Source organism: Eleutherodactylus coqui, chromosome 5, assembly GCF_035609145.1.
Source record: "Eleutherodactylus coqui strain aEleCoq1 chromosome 5, aEleCoq1.hap1, whole genome shotgun sequence".
NCBI classification, from domain to species: Eukaryota; Metazoa; Chordata; class Amphibia; order Anura; family Eleutherodactylidae; genus Eleutherodactylus; species Eleutherodactylus coqui.
This window is the reverse complement of record NC_089841.1, coordinates 215,377,286-215,395,117: the sequence shown is the minus strand read 5'-3', so window position 1 is coordinate 215,395,117 and position 17,832 is coordinate 215,377,286. Positions and strand designations below refer to the sequence as shown.

Here is a 17,832-nt window from a genome sequence, read left to right as displayed (position 1 = left end):
ATTCATATACATGAGTTTCTAGAAAAGCGAGACTGAGGCGGGGAGAATAACATCTGCTTAAAGGCTCCGTCCTCACAGCAATTCTATCCATAAAGCAAATAGTCCTTAATCCCGCGAACCCCCCTCACAATGTCCAGAGAGGTCTCAGTAATACATAATACCATGCGGCACATTTAATTCCTACAAATTCTGTGAGTAAAAGCCCATCTATATTCACGTAGCGGGCAATGGCTGCCATAGTCGGATCTGAGTCCAGCTTATGGGAATCAGCTCAAGCCGACCAATTCACTACCTCCATTTGCTAATCGCAGTAGTCCGCAATTGGATTATTAGCAGGAAGTCCAAAAAAAATAATTAATTCCAAAATCACTACATTATGTCACATATCTCGAGTCATCCAACTGCTGCAAGATAAAGAAAGGGATGTTTCATTTAAAAAAAAATAAAATTCTGTTTTCCAAAAAAAAGTTCTTAAAGTTTTATGCAAAAAAAAAAAAAAAAAGCCTTTGGATAACATATTTTTGGAAAAAAAAATAATGGTAAAAATAAATACCTGCAGCAGCAAAAAAATAATGCCCTGAATGAGCCGAGCTGCCTGTGATCTCGCTTGGTAACATTCTGAATTCCAGACGTACAGAGAGCCAACAACCAACAAGATTACTGCGGGAAGACGCAGATGATGGAGTTTACTAAACATATTTACATGGAAAATACTGTAAGAAATTAATCACTGAGAGGATCATCAGTTGCCTCATAAGTGGTGAACTATAAGCCTTTCCCCCGAAAAATGCCCTAGCTGCAGGAAAAAAAAAAAAGTATACATCCCCTAGAAGCACTGTCCGGGCCTCCTCTGCATCTTCCTCTCGGTTCCCGACACTGGTCTTCTTCATCTCTTCTGGTCGGGGATTAAAAAATCCCCACCTCCTGGAAGCTCTGGCTGTGATTGGCTGACACTTAGCCAATCAGAGCCAACGCTCGATGAATGGCTGTGATTGGTTCATCGAGTGCTGGCAATGATTGGCTGAGTGTAAGCCAGAGTCACACAAGCGTATACGTATTTGCACTGATTTTTGCGCAGAAAACCCAGAGCCACGGTCCTGTACATTGAAATGGCTAATTACCATATCTTGCAGCGTGCAAAATATAGGTGCACGGAATGCAGTCAGTACGTAATGACATTGTGTGCCGATTATCGCCATGTACTATCTTTTACGTGTCAAGATAGAACATGCTGCGATTTTTCCATATATCGTGCAATTCGTGGGAGCGGGAACATGGCCGCCTATGGGAGATTAGTGCAACTTATTCCGCACACAAATAAATGTATATTATCGTCTATTACATTTCTTGTAAAAAGTGTCCAAACGGTGAAATCTCAGGCAGTTGTGTCATTATGATGGTCATTCATCATTGTAGCAAACATGTCGGACCCGATCTACCTCCAGCCAATACTGGTGTGTAATACCAAGACGTGCTAATAGATGTATGATGAGCTCAGCGCAGGCTACGTAGTATCTCTCGGGGACAGCGCTCCACAATGTATCCACTTGACTGTAGTATCTCTCGGGGAGAGCGCTCTACAATGTATCTACTGACTGTATTCACAAGCTCTTCACTTACCAGAAACACTCATTGTGAACGGTCATCATTTATCACTTTGTTTGCAGGAATTAGCTGAACTAATTGCATGTTTTGCCCACAAAAGATTGATAGATGGCTTCTTCAAAATGCTCAGCAATACAAATGTGCCAATTGTTGGCATTTGCCTAATAATAGCCCCCAGCGCTCTTGTTTCTACCACTGATGCAAAGTAATTGGAGAGATGTGCATACATTTGCATCAGATTTCCCACCGGTGTTTGCTGGATGTGACATGCATTTGTGGACCCTGTATACAAACACTATGATGCATAGAGGAGTAGATTCTTATACTTTTCCATGCTGCCATCTGGATGGACTTTTTTTTTAAGTATCCAATAATATAGTTAAAATGTTGTTTGACATAAAAAAACTGAATTATTGAAAATCTATTTAATTTTTTACAACAGACCTTTACATGGCAAACGCATAGAGCCAGGGAAGAAACAATCTGAAGATCAGTACACCAAAAAGAGTCGTCTTTTTTAAAAAAAAAGATTTTGCGCCTTACGAATCCCCGTGTTTCTGTTTGCATGTCTACAAGACGATGCATAAGTGAAGCGAGTTATTTCTCGTTGTAGACAATCATATTTAATGCTGTCAACAATGACGGAAACCAAATGATGGAAAACAGAAAAAAAAAAAATCACCATCCTAATAGGATGGAAAATGACCCATAAACTACGAATGTGGTAAATCAGTTACAATATCGGTGTCTTTAAGGCCGGTCTCACACGAGTGAATGCTACTGTTTACTACAAGTGCAAAAAAAATCATGCCATGCTCTATCTTGGCGCGGATCCAAGAGAGTGTTTGGGAATTGGTGGCACATAGCAAGTCCGCATGTCATAATGTACTTGATGCGTTCTTGCGCACAAGTAATGCTCGCGTGAGCTGCGGGTAAACATGGTCAAGTGAGACCGGCCTAAAGTTAATAAGGCCGGTTGAACATCTGAACTGGCGCAAAATACCGGAAGAAATAACGCTGCTTGTAGTGCTTTTTTTCCCCAGTCGAAAGTGGGGCAGCTGAGCGGAAACTGAACAAACCCCAATATAGTCAACGGGCTCAGTTTGGCGCTGTGCGGTTCTGAACGGAGCAAGAAAACGGAACATCCACCGTAGATGTGAAAGCAGCCTAAGGCCACCTGCACACAAACAGATCTTTTGCTGCAGAATCCCCAGATCTGCAGCAAATACCGTCCACAGCAGACTATAAAAAAAAACAAAAACTATTGCGGTTTCCGCGAGTGGAGGAAAAAAAAAAAATGTCGCAGCATGCTTTATTTCTGCACAGATTCCGCGTGTAAAGCTCTGCTTGGTAGAAGTAGGATACAGGACCCGCAGGCCTCTAACAGGAACGATTCTCAAACCGCATCAGGCTTGACTGGTTCAATAGGCATGATATAGGAGTAGTGAAGAAGCAGCGTAGGGCGGAGAGGCAAGTGCAGAACGGAATGGGCTAGGAGTTAGGTCAACTACCGAAACGCGCAAGCTGCTGGGGTTGGCGGTTCTTGCGCAGACAGAGAAGATATTTTACTCGGACTCTGCTGACGCTGGACTTTTATCTCTTTGATGCTTGTGGTGGACACTTGGGTTTGTCCATGGGCAGGTGGACGGTGGACCCCGCAGGCGACTCGCAGGCCTGTGGTTTTGTCTGTCTGCAATATAGCATACAAGTCTAGAGCCATTTATTGTAACTTTTATACAAGCATTTGGGGCTTATTAGTCTTGATGATTGCAAGGTATAGAAACCACGGTTTGGGAGGCCGGGCTCGGGAAATCATATTCCAGGCTCTCAAAAGCATATCAAGCTGAACTCTTTTTGAAAGATTCTTTAACTCCTTAAGGACACACTTTTTGGGGGATCTTCATCTCCATTTTTCGAAAGCCATATTTTTCCATTGACATGGCCATACGAAGGCTTGTTTTTTACGTGACGAGCTGTAGTTTTTTGCTGGTACCCTATTGGTACCAAAATACGCACTTTGCTTTTTTTTTTGGTGGTGGTGGGGTTAAGTTTTTTGCCATGCATTATAAATAGTGTGTTTAATTTATTGTACAGGTCGTTACGGATACAATGATACCAAATGTGTGGGATTTGGGGGGAAAAAAAAGGTTTTACGTGTTATATCTTTATCTACGTTTTTTAACGTTTTAAAGAAGACTTTATTCATAACCGCTATGATCACTATAATAATGCATTGCAATACCTCTGTACTGCAATGCCTTATAGCTCATATTACTGATCTTAGGCCATAACAACTCGGACACCAGAGTCTGGTGGCTGGTTGTCATGACCACCCATCAACCGTCCGCAATAGCCGCTACGCAAATGGCTGATAATGTCACAGAGGGAGCATGCTCCCTCTGTGAACCTTTTACATGGCGCAATGTACATTGATCGCAGCATTAAGGTAGTTAACAGCGGGGATTGCTGTTTGCAGCGATCCCCGCTGTTGCAGCGGGAGGCTTTCAGTCACAGCTCACTCCCACTGCAGGATGGCGCGGGCTCACCTCTGATCCCACGCCATTCAGAGGCAGTAAGTTTATGTCCTATTGCGTTAAGTACCCCACAGCCAGGACGTAAACTTATGACTTTAAGGGGTTATCGGACGTGTCGAACATCCAAATGCATGACTACAAGCATGTTTGTATTCCTTTATTATATCTTTGCTTTTGTTTTGTCGAGGTTGCTTGCCTTCCTTTAGATGAACACTACAAAATATATGGTTGACATAGATAAGAAATGTGATATGAATCAGATCTGGGGCCTCTTTACACGAGACGACATGTCAGGCGCAGAAGCCCGACAGATTCTTGCAGCGATGATCGTTCCTGTACTTTTACACGGAATTACTGCTTAATGAATGGAGGCGGAGGGTTCTGCGGATCGTTGAAGCCCACCAGTCTCCATACATAGTGAACAGGCTGTCGTTCATAGACGGACTGAATGTCATTCACTTGATGCATGCATTTAGATTGTATGACAAGCGTTCAGATTCTTGCTGGATCGTGCGAATCTCAACAATTCATCTACCTGTGTAAAAGAGCCCTTAGACTAAGTTTACACCAAGTTTATGCCTTTTGTAGAACTGTAGAAAATTAGAAGGAAAAAAAATGGGAAAAAAGCTGTAAACCAATTATACAGGGAGTCTGAAAAATGTCCACATACTTAAAGATGAAAAATATCTGTATAAAAGCTTTTTTACTAGATTTATATAATCAGAGGAAAGCTCTAAAGCCCCATTTACACACAACGATTATCGTTCAAAAGCCATCGTTTGAGCGATAATCGTTGTGTGTAAATGCTCCTATCTTTCAGTCTTCGCTGAACGATGATTTTTACTTCAGCATAAAATCCATCGTTCAGCCGGACAGAAGATAACACAGACCACATGCTGTTTGTGTTGTTCATGGTGCTGTATTCTCCATGGGAGCGCTGATAACATTGTTTTCAGCAGGGAGCCTAAGGCAGAACAAAAGGGGCTGAATGCAGAGAACAGACCACCTGCTGTTTTCAGCATATAGCTCCTGAGGATCATTAATATGCAAATGAAGCCGATAACCTGCTAATTAACATTAGTGTTCATTAGCAGGTTATGCAAAACAATCTTTTGAACGATTATTTTTGCGTGTAAATGGGCTCTTTGTTGTGTTTGATGTCTGCAATCATATTAGATGCTCAAAGTGGTCACAATTAACATCCAGACGCTTCGGATTTCGACGAACTGCTAACTCTTGCCTCATGTGCACACTGGTTGATGGGCTTTTGTGGCGAGTGTGTAAACTGTTCCAGCACCATATCGAAGAAGCAGGAGCTGTTGCTCTCATCATACACGGTACCGTTGGGCGGTTTTATTTTTATTCTGTAATTTTTTTTACTTATTTATGTAACTATCTTTTTTACATCCATGTCCTTCATGACCTCTGGGGGTCATTCACTTTTTTTTTTTTTTCCACTGTAGCAGTGGCATCCATAGGAGCCCCAGTTAAAGGGGAAACATCCCACTGTAGTGACCGTATTCAATAACAGAATCGATCTGGGTCTGTTAGGACCCTGCAGCTCTACTGTGGCAGGGGGTAACCAGCGGTCACGTGATCGCCGGATCAAATAGCAGAAGCAACACTTCCGCTTTTCCTCTTCATTAACCTGTAAAGAAAAAAAAAGTAGAAGCGGTTAAAAACCACTTCTGCCTTCTCCTCCGGGTCCTTGGGTGTGACTTACAGCCGAGGACCCGACCTGCTCCTACTACATTGCAGTGTATGGAAAAACGTAGTATGACTAGAGCGTTACCTCAACTCTATAGCGATGGGAACAGAATATACGTGTAGATTACAAAAGGAAGTCATTTGATTGGCTGAAGGAATTCCCCTTTTATTCTCCCTAGCTGTTATACATGAAGCCCAATGTGCTATTTCATCTGCAGCTCTCTGCAATTTCATCTCGGCATAACCTGCTTGATATCTCATTCTCCGGCATTCACCGAGTGGCACCACCTGGGTGTAATTGACTTTGAAATTTGACAATCCCTTTCCTAGCTGTATAAAAGCTGAACCATGGAACTCGAGGTGTTAATGTTAAAATTTAAATATTTAAAGCACATAAATGGCCTGAAATGTATGCAGAAAATCCCGGGCTAGTCAACCATGACCAAACACTTGAGCAGACAAAGGGATGCGCTTCAATCTTTCGCTCTGCATGCAGTTTCGAGGTCTATTGTACACAACACTGGGCGTTTGTTAAACTTCAAGCGTTCACAGCTCAATTTTAAATGGATGAAAAAAGCAGAAGAAAACCCAAAAGGCGGCTGCGGCCTCGGAGGATTCAAGACAGAAGAGGACGCCGAAGTAGACAGCCAATAAAAAACAGCTGCTAAGCGGGCAGACATGGAGGCCAGGAAAATCAATATTGGAAAAAAAACATTTTGCAAGAAACTTCCTGAACACATCAACATTTTTATGATTTTTGCAGGGTCACTTGCTACTTCCCCAGCACCCCTCCCCAATAACCACCTTACATTGATATAGCATGGCACTTCTGTATCCAACTGGCCGTTCATACACTCACTTTAATTCTCATGCAAGAGTGGTTCACACCTGCGTCGGGGTTCGCCTTTCCTACTCCGTTCGGGGGAGCAGGAAATGGGAATCCCGTGGCCGGATGTTCCATCTCAGCATCGCGCGAACCACATTGACTATAATGGAGTCCGCTCGGTTTCCGCTCAGCTGCCAGGTTTTAGCTGGAAGAAATAGCTCTGCATGCACAGATCTGCACGGCACAGCCAACTAGAGGTTCCAACGCAATGTGAAACCACTCTAACATCATCTGGCTAGGACATTCAATTGTAAAATAACAGAAAAAGACAACCGCCACATGAACTCCTTGTGTGAACCTAGACTTGAAGGGGGTTTTTCGGAACATAAAAAAAATTATGAGAAATATGAGAAGAAAAAAAAAATGCATACTCATCTGCTCCAGCTGCGCCATGCTCAGCACTAGAGCCCCAATGCCCAGCGCTTGGAACCCCCCCCAAAAAATGAATGGTTGTCACAAGACCACTCAGCCAATTACACGTTTCAATGGTCATTCTTCCATGGCAGTAGAACTATGATTGGCTAAGTAGTCACGATTGCAATGTATGGCATGTGACCGCTTGCTGGCTTCTTCTGGGTTCTGAGCGGCTGGCACCAGGGCTTTAGCGCTCAAAGGGGAGTCGCTGAAGTGGGCGAGTTTGTATTTTCTCTTTACTTTAGACATTTCTAAGAAAGTGACATTTTTTTAAAGTCCTGGAAAACCCCTTTAAGAAGGCTTCACGTGGCTGTAATATGGCAATATTTACATCACACAGTAAGCGGAGTGCTCTGCAGTAGTAGTAGACGCCATGGCAGATCGGCAACGATTCGACAGTAAGCATCTGTGGAAGAGAATAATAAGAATGTACTCTGCTACTACATGTGGGACATAACTGCCCAAACATCATACAAAGCGTCATGCCCACGGGTTGATTTGAATTGCGGGATCCGCACGGATTTGTTTTCTGGATCACGCATGCGGAAAACAAGTCGCAGCATGCTCCATTTCACAACGGTTCCCACATGGCTGGCTTCCATTGAAGTCAATGGAAGACGTCCAAACCGTGGTCCATCCACAACTGACGCGGACGGGCCATGGACTTCGTGGGAAAGCAAGAGTTTAAAAAAAAAAAAAAGAAAAAGAAACGTGTATTGAACATTTGGGCCAGTGTTTCTGCACACATCGGCAGTACAGAAAAAAGAAGACGGGTCCGCATGGTCCTCGGCCAGGGTCTGATTCTGCTGCGGCCTCCTGCATGCAGAATCCAACCCACCTGTGGACACGAGGCCTAAGAGGTAAGGGTTCCTCTACACAGGACGGCTGTTGGGCGCTTCAGTGCTGCTCCGATGCCTTCACAGAGCAGTGATGATCGCTCAGCGATCTAGGCAGAGCACATCTGAGATCAGTCCGGTCGCCCATCTCCAATCACTGTAAACTGGCAGTCACTTATAAATGAATGAATGCCTGTTACACACGCTGATCGCCATTTGATTTTTAAGGGTGCTTTTACGCAGAACGATTTATTGTTTGCATGAGCGAGTTCGCTTGTGCAGCCTGTTTATACAAGCGCATAAATTGTTTGCTTGCTAAATCATTCATTCGTTCACATTCACCGTCAAACACCCCCGACTGTGGAACATTCTGCATGAGAACAAAAGAATCAGGTAGACTGACATGCAACTGCCCGACACATATTTCCCAAGCATCTGCAGTCAGAGTAGAGCTGGGAGGCCGCCCTACACATTTGATGGTGAATCAATCAATCACCCCAAAATCTGTGGATTTGGCTTTCAAAAGGGTTATCGACTTTCTAGTAAAATTTCTGCTATGCCGCAAACGATTATGTTTTATTCCAGGGACCTCTGTACCATGACAGTGCTTACTCCATTCTTTATTTTAGGTCCCCTACATCTGTGTAAAAATGATTTGCAGCACCCTATCCACAGGAATGAAGTTTGCCAAGGTCACATGATTTAACCACATGTCCCTCCTGCTCTGAAGTTGTTGAACTCATTAGTCGTATGCGTGGATGCCGGCCTGCATAGAAGATGACAGAGCCAAGCAAACAGCTAGGGAAGCAGTCACATGGTTAAATCATACAACCGCTGTTATCTTCACTCCTATAGATGGGGTGAGGGCCACATCCAACGATTACATGGCTGTCAAGGGGCCCTAAAATAAAGAGCAAAATAAGCGGTCAAGGTATAGAGGTCCTTGGAATGAAGTCTAATCATTTATGGCATAACTGAAATTTTACTAGAAAGTAATTGACCCCTTTAAGCTTTAAGTGTGCAGCCAACAAGAAAATGAAACAATGAATCAGTACAGTAGTCTGAAAAACAGCCAAGTCAAATAAAGTGTTGAAAATGTCCCAGTGCTCCGAGGTCACCTCAATCTACTGTTGAGTAGATGCTATTCCCTCCGCTTTAGTGCTTTGTGCTACAATGCACAAAAAGTATTCATTTTATTTGTGGGGTCACAAAGAGAGGACAAGCGGCAAGTCAACAAACAAAAGCGCAAAGACAGGCAGCCAAAATCCTCATTATTATTAAAGGGATTGTCTAACGAAGACAACCACTTCGTTAAGTAGAAGTTGATGCAGGCATCGCTTGGGTTTAGCTTTTATAACCCAATGATGATCTGCTTTTAGAAATAGGGAAAACTGTGTCTAGGCATGTTTGTAGTCTAGCGTGTAATGCATGGATGCCAGATCTTCCAGAGCAGGAGCCTTTCTAATAGAGCAGCTCTTCATCCTGGCACATACCACCCAAATGCCCTAATACAGCACAAGGACAGAGGACAATGTCTGGGGACAAGCCATTTAGAAGTAAGCACACCCTACAGTATTCATACTTAAAGCCAGAAAGACAAAACAGTCAGTCTTAAAAAAAAGCCTCAATCGTATGAACTACTTCGAATCCATAATAGATCCATATTAATGACGTGAACATGGGGATAGTATTGGCCAATGGAGCTGCACATGGCTGTATTGTTATTCATATGTAAAGAGCCAACACCTAAAAGTGGTTCCCCCCTTGATCTATAAAAGGCTCTTGGAGGCTCCTTGTGTGTAGTCACCTCTTCTTCTGCTTGTGTAGAGCTTGTTGACCACTAGACGCCTATACGAAGCAGAAAAGAGATTTCACCCAGTTAACAGAGTTTGAGAGGGGCGCATTATTGGAATGCGAGAAGCTGGATGGTCATATTGATGAATTGCCCGCCAACTGGGCTGTTCTGTCTAAACTACTACGGGATGTTAGGACCAATGGATGGATAAGGGCACAGACACAAGGCAACTGGGCTCAGGATGTTCTTGACAAACCGTCAGTAGAGAGGATCGTCTGATCGTCCAACAAGCACAAGCTACTCCAAAGGGTTTCATTTTTGTCACACAGAGACAAGTGGCGCCATCGTTACAGGCCCGTGTTTGTCGGAGCCATTTCCAGGCACTTGGCTGAAGGACATTTGGTCTCACGGCACCTTTTACCCGCTCTTAATAAATCTAGCAGTCATATCTCCAGCCTTCTGTCTAAAATCCCCAAGGGAGGAAACGTTTCGACAAATCCTCAAAAATTATGCCGTAGGTAGTCCTCACCTTAACAAAAAAGAAAAAAAAAAGAAAAAAGGGTTTGAAACCGTGTTAGCCAGTTGAGCAAAATGTGATTGTTCGCAGTAAGAGGAATCAAGTAATTTTGTAGATATGATACTTTTTAATGGCTAACAAAAATACATGATGTTATAGCAAGCTTTCGGACCTTTGAGGGTCCTTCCTCGGGCATAATGGAGCAAAAAAATTGATTTGTTCCATTATGCCTGAGGAAGGACCCCTGGGGAGGTCTGAAAGCTTGCTATAACATCATGTATTTTTGTTAGCCATTAAAAGGTATCATATCTACAAGATTACTTGATTCCTCTTACTGAGAACAATCACATTTTACCTTAACAAGTAAGAGTTATGACTATTCCAACTTAAGATACGGTTGGTGGCTGTTGGCTTCTGTCGCTGATAATCCTCCATTATCACTTTTGCAGATGGGAAGATTCAGAAACGTCAATGCAGAATCACTCATTTTGATGAAAAGCTGCATCCAAGCGGGTTCTCATTTAAAGTGGAACTAACTTTCCAGACGTCTGCTCATCTACAAGCTTGTGTTAGTCTGTAATGTAGTTGCATTAAGAATTTTGTTACTTTACTACTGTGATTCACGTTTGAAGCGGCTGTGTGTGACCTTGCACTTGTGTCGCATGCTCCTGCAGCCACGAGGGGTTGCCTCCACACTCCTGCTCCTTCCCTGTATTCTGCCCATAGGGGTCATGCACACTCCCGCTCAGTCTCTTAAAGGGCCAGTACGCACTCCCATCCCTCATCTCCCTCCAATCCTGTCCCTGCACCTCCTATATTAGGCATCCACAACCAAGAGTGGATGCCTAAGCAACTGGTCTTATTAGCCACTGCGACAAAGCCTCAGTTAGTTGAGTATTCTGACTCCTGCTTGACTTACAACTCTGACTCCTGTGCTCCTTGACCTCGCTTCTGTTTACTGGACTTCGCTATTTCCTGCTCTGACCTTCTGAAGCTACGTTATTGCTACGGTGTGGATAAACACCTGATCACACCCATCAGGTACAGCTCCTTGGCCCAATGCAGAGTCAGCAGCCACAGTCGGGACTATCTGTGTGTAATGGCTTGGGGCCCCCGAAGCAAAGCCAATATCCTGCTTGGAAGGGTTAAGTGTGAGAAAAGCAGTTTGCCAGGTGCTGCCACATCAGATAGCCCACAGCCAAACTGGTGTAGGGCAAGGCAGATCTATATCTGCCTGCCTGACAGGCTGCCACTAGGGGTCTCCCTTCTAGCTTCTCTGCAATCCATTCTCTGTCATTAGGTACAGAGCTTCTGTAGTAACATGGACATTTCCATAGCAGCAGAAGAGGGGCTAATTTCACAGGTGACTCCCATGCTGCCAGATCTGCAGACACTGTGATAATGATCTCTACAATCTTTACAGCATGTGGGTGTATGACTGTGTGTGCGTGCACACATTACACGCAAACATTATAGTGGGTTTGCTTGCCCAGAAGGTCTCTAAATGCCTGCACTAAGCAAAGGAGCGGGCACTAAGAAACTGCCTTTCTGCTGACTGGACCAGATTTGCAATGCAGCATGGGAAGCAAGGGCAAGGAAGTCAGGACAGTGAACTACTGGCAGAATACTAGGTTTGCTACAAACCCCCTCTCTGCAAGTGGACTATAAACAGCAGGGTAAGAGAAAATGGTATATTTTAGAAACCTCAGGGATGCTTTAAATAAACTACAGACTCTGAAACTGCAACAAATCTGTGAAGCGTGCTTAGCATTAGTGTACATACTAAATTAATGGAAATAAGAACAGATTTTTTGAACTTAGATTTCATTCCAATGCCAAAAAGATAAAAAAGGAGAATAAAACGCCCTCCCAGTAAATTTCTCATTATCTTTCACCTTCCCTCATGCATATTTACTAAGCAGCAGTCACCATATGTACTCAACATTTGTCCCTTCTATCAGTAATTGAGGTGAGGCTTTCTGGCCACACCAAGTGATGTATTAAAAGTTTACGTGCCTGCCAGGATGCACTCACCAACGACCATGAGGCCATGGCCAACACATCATGGTGTTTACCACTTATTGGTTCTCACCATATGTAAGGGTCACAACTACAAAATCCATGCCCCTCAATTCCATCATCATATCGACAAGTCTACTACTTGTACTTCTGCTCCAAAGGTCCTTTAGACCAGTGTTCCCCAACTCCAGTCCTCAGGGACCACCAACAGGTCATGTTTTCAGGATCTCCTCTAGTAAGAACACCTGTGGCAGTGTCTGAGGTACCGACAATAATTACATCACCTGTGCCATACTGGGGAAATCCTGAAAACATGACCTGTTGGCAGTCCCTGAGGACTGGAGTTGGGGACCCCTGCTTCAGACAGCCTTCAGCCACAAACGGGAGCCATGAGAAACAGATACATTCGACCTTCAAGAGAGTTTGACGTTCTTGTGACAGAATATCAAGGAGAAAGACACCAAGTAAATGAAAGATTAAAACTCCACTAAAAACCTGAGAATTCTTCATGATGGCAGTCAAAGAGCTTCACAGCTTTTCAATGTCACAGGACAAGTCGGCTTCTAGCACATCTGTTAATGGACTCTGCGAACAATTCCCCAAATCTCATCTTCCTGGTCCCTTCCAATGTGACACGGCAGGCATGCTGATGTAAAATTTAGGGACACCGGGATTTGCAGGCATTGTGTGATAAAAGGCTGATTTGATCTCACTTGACGTTGATACAAAACGAGTAGCGGGCCGCTGTTTCTGCTCCGACACAATGAAGCCCCATCTGCCATTGTCTGTTGTTGCGGGTTTTCACAAATAGTGTCAATAACAAGAGACAATATCAGAAAAGCAAACTGTAAAGAAGTAACCAGTGTTTCATCGCACAGTAATAGTGGGGGCTCAGCTGGTGCGCCTGTGCTAATGTGCCGACACAAAGTATTACAACTGTTCAAGAGCCTCCTGCCAAGCTTCTGTTCCTGGACAACCAGCCAAGGTGTGGGTCAGCGGTAGGAAGAGAACGTCGGATGTATCACGAGAGATGCGGCCAGTCGTGTGTGAGGTAGTCCCCGCACTATGGTCAACATGTCCCACTCATGTGACGCTCAGCAGAGATGACCAGAAGAGTGAGGGAGAGGAATTCTAGGGGGGATTATATGTAACAATTTAGTGTTTATCTTAGTTTTTAATTAAAGACTTTTTTTCAAACTGGATAGAAGATGATGAAGCGGGTGTCCACAGGACTCGGAACACATCAGATAAATTAGACCAATGTTTCCCAACTTTTTCAGTCTTGAGGCGACACCCTTTTTATGATGGAGCACCCTTACCAAAAAGGGGGTGTGGCTAGGCACGTAGCTTATCATGACTTAAGATTTTACCTCCGTTATTCCAGTGGTCCCCATAGTAACACCACCCCCTATCAGTGGCCCCCAGTAGAAATAATGCCCCTCTTTTATGCCCTCATCAGGAATAATGGTCAAACATATTATTCCCATGATTAAAAATGCGCCCACCTTGTTGCCTGCCTCATTATTAAAATTGCAGCCCCGTGTTGCCCTGTCATTAACAATGCTGCCCTTTGTTCCCCCTGCCAGTAATAATGATCTCCCTTATTGCCCCATCATTAACAGTGCCCCCCTGGCAGTATGTTGACCCCTGAAGCCCTCCATCAGTTAAAACATTCCCCCTTGTTGTCTGCATCAGCAATAGTGCTCCCCGGTCCCTGTTCTGTAGCAGCTCCGCTCCCGACGTTCCTTCCTGACTTCCAGGTTGCACGGTCACATACAACATGACTGTGCAACCAGAAGTCAGGCAGGACCTGAGTGGGAGGAAGAGTGAAGCAGGTGAGGATACTGTTTTTACGCAGCCACCGCATAAACTAGAGGCTTAAGGGGATATCCCTACTGCAGTGTTAGTTGCGGGTGGCCCAGGACGTGACCGGCTCACCAGTATTTTGGACTGAACAGCCAATCCACCCCTGGTGTCCCAGCACCCTTGACAGATTCTCGCGGCACACCAGGGTGTCACCTACCCTAGTTGGGAATCACTAAATTAGACTGTAGAAATTAAGTTCCACTGGAGTCTACCTTGCCTCATGTGGCGCAGAGTGTCAGGGCAGCAGAAATGCAGCCCTAAGCTCTCGCTCATGACCTGAAGGTTGCGGGTTCAATCCCCGTATGGTTCAAGGTTGACTCAGATTTCCATTCTTCCGAGGTCAGTAAAAGGAGTACCCAGCTTGCTGGGGGGAAAAGATATGACTGGGGAAGGCAATGGCAAACCACCCCGCAAAAACAGTCGGCCAAGAAAACGTCACAATGTGACATCACCCTGGGTATCAGTTATGACTCGGTGCTCGCACCAGGGGACTTTACCTTTACCTTACCATGCAGATATTATAGTTATTATGACATGCACGTTTTGACCTTGGAAGTTTATGTTAGCAAACTGTACCCCGGAAGAAAAATTCTCCATGAAATCCAACTGTTATTGTGACAAAAATAATCATGAATTGCGTTGAGCCAGTGAAGTAAGAAGGCAATCAAGAAACGCTGGCACAGCTCGGCTGCCCGCCGCACACATTTATAATTAGGTTACATGGCTGCTGCACCGTTATTATATTACTGGCAGGATTTAGAACCTTTCAGAGGTGTAAGTCTGTATCTGCTACACGGCTATTCCTAGACTACACGTTCCATCAACTCTCTCTTCTCATCAGCCGTTTCGCTGTCAGCTGATGTTTGTTTTACAGTATTTGCTATTTTGAATGTTTACTGCTTCTATGATTACATATAGCCGGGAATATCACAACACAACAGAAATGAAGGTTGTCAGTATCTGACAGGGAGAGCGACATCCCAGAGCTTCTCAGCTGAAATACTAGCTATACCGAGGGCACTCTTACACGAAGCGATCATCATTCGCACGAGCAAACGATGTCACGGTTTACCTGTTCGCTTGGCAGTCAGGGTCGATCGGTGTTTAAACCGGACGATTAGTGAACGACCCAATGATGATTTTCATGCTTGAATGAAATGAACGATAAGGGAATGAATTATCATTTATCATTCAATCATTGGCCGCGTTTACATTGAACGATTATTGCTCAAGTTCTAACGATCCAGCGACTTTTTTTCGTTCTGTGCAAAAGCACCTTGACATAGTAAAGGCCCATTTAGACACAATGATTCTTGCTCAAAATTCGCTCAAAGCCGTATTTTGAGCGAGAACTGTTGCGTCTAAATGCACGGACATCATGCAGTTTTTGTGCACAAGTCGTTCCTCGCTCAATTCTAATTTTCTAGAATTGAGTGATAAACTGTTATCAGCGATGCAGGATGTTATCACTGTCGGCAGCGCTGATAAGATTCTTTCAGCTCGTGTTCCGCTGGTATTTCAAAGCGGGACGCAAGCTGTAAGCGAGGAGAACAATGCAGCTGTTTGCTTATGCAAAACAGCTGTATTGTTCGCTGAGCAATAGCAGCGGTGTCCCACTCCGCCTGCATAGCTCTTTAGTAGCTAATTAGCTACTATAGACTATGCAAAGATGATCGCTCAAAACTGTCACTCAAACTCTCGTTTGAGCGATCATCTGTCAGTGCATATGGGGTTTTGAGATGACCAATTAGCTCCCAACTAGGACAATACGATATGTACGACGGTGAATGTTGGGTGCACATCAGCGAGTACGCTCCTCCATAATACACAGTATATACTCCTAGAAGGCAAGTGCAAGAGTATCTGCAAGTTCACACCAACCAGATTACAATGAGGCCACAACCAATATGAGTGCAATATATCCCCAGCGCTGGTGAATATCACCCCCATACATCATGTAGATATCATCTACGAATGTAAGCCCAAGTCTGTTGAATCCATCCAGCTCTCTCCGGTTGTGGGCTATGTACACTATATACCCCATTGACAGAATAACGCCACCTCTCTCCGGTAGCGGGCTACATACCCCATTGACAGAATGCCGCCATCTCTCTCCGGTGGGAGGCTACATACCCCATTGACAGAATGCCGTCATCTCTCTCCGGTGGGAGGCTACATACCCCATTGACAGAATGCCGCCATCTCTCTCCGGTGGGAGGCTACATACCCCATTGACAGAATGCCGCCATCACTATCCGGTAGCGGGCTACATACCCCATTGACAGAATGCCGTCATCTCTCTCCGGTGGGAGGCTACATACCCCATTGACAGAATGCCGCCATCTCTCTCCGGTGGCGGGCTACATACCCCATTGACAGAATGCCGCCATCTCTCTCCGGTGGCGGGCTACATACCCCATTGACAGAATGCCGCCATCTCTCTCCGGTGGCGGGCTACATACCCCATTGACAGAATGCCGCCATCTCTCTCCGGTGGCGGGCTACATACCCCATTGACAGAATGCCGCCATCTCTCTCCGGTGGCGGGCTACATACCCCATTGACAGAATGCCGCCATCTCTCTCCGGTGGGAGGCTACATACCCCATTGACAGAATGCCGCCATCTCTCCTCGGTAGCGGGCTACATACCCCATTGACAGAATACCGCCATATCTCTCCGGTAGCGGGCTACATACCCCATTGACAGAATGCCGGCATCTCTCCGGTAGCGGGCTACATACCCCATTGACAGAATGCCATCATTTATCTACGGTAGCGGGCTACATACCCCATTTACAGAATGCCATCACTCATGTTGCGGTGTATACCCGGCATTCGGCCACCACTGATGTGATCAGAAGATATCTTTATATTTCCAGCGCCGGCGCGGTCTGCCAACTACTACAGCGATGGCTCCATATAGTCCCAGTTGAAGTAACTGCCAGCATTTAGTCTCGTGATGAGTTAACAGACAGAGTCATGGAAGAGTTAAAGCTATGCTGCCCACTGCACAGGCATCCTATATACCTCCATGCCAGGGAGATGCCACAACACATGCCCATACATCACAAGCAGTGCCAGCCTCCTGCCATGTGCTCATACAACTCAATGACAAGCCCCCCTCACAGCCCAGCGGGGGCTGCCGTCCTCACACACCTGGGTGGCACTGCGATTAACCCTCTCCGCACCCAGCCAGGCCCCTGCCAACCAGCTGCCTCCCCCCTCGGTGCCCGCAGCTGCCAGGCTCTACACATAGGCCGTCAGCAGCAGCGCCCGCCTGGCAGCCCACACCTTGCCCGGGCACGGCACTCACCGGCAGCGGCCTGGATGGAGGCTCCTCGGGACGGTCACAGCCGGAGGGCATCACAGTGCGGGGTGCCGGCGGTGTAGGAGGAGGCGGCGGCGCTCACATCTGATTCCACCATCTTCCTCCTTTTCTTCTCCTGCAGCCACCAGCAGCCCCGGCTGAGCGCTCCGCCTCCCCGGTGACATCAGTACCCGCGGCCGGCCACCACTCCCCGCGCTGCTCCGGAGGGTGCGGGCGGTGCCGGCCGTGACTAGCGGCCCCGACCCTCGCAAGAACTCCTGCAACTTCCTGAGACTCCTTGGGGCTCATTCACTAATGCTGTCTAGAAGTTGGGCTGGGCGCATG

General features: G+C 45.6%; 1 protein-coding gene across 3 annotated transcripts in view; it reads right to left on the bottom strand.

The window, feature by feature from the left end:
• Positions 1 to 17,632, bottom strand: part of APBA1 (amyloid beta precursor protein binding family A member 1) — a 138,196-nt gene extending 120,564 nt beyond the window's left edge. For all 3 annotated transcript variants that reach the window (XR_010792874.1, XM_066604191.1, XM_066604192.1), the window contains exon 1: positions 17,494 to 17,632. The gene's annotated coding sequence lies outside the window, so the exon portion shown is untranslated. The remainder of the gene's footprint in view (positions 1 to 17,493) is intronic.
• Between the last annotated feature and the right edge of the window lie 200 nt (positions 17,633 to 17,832).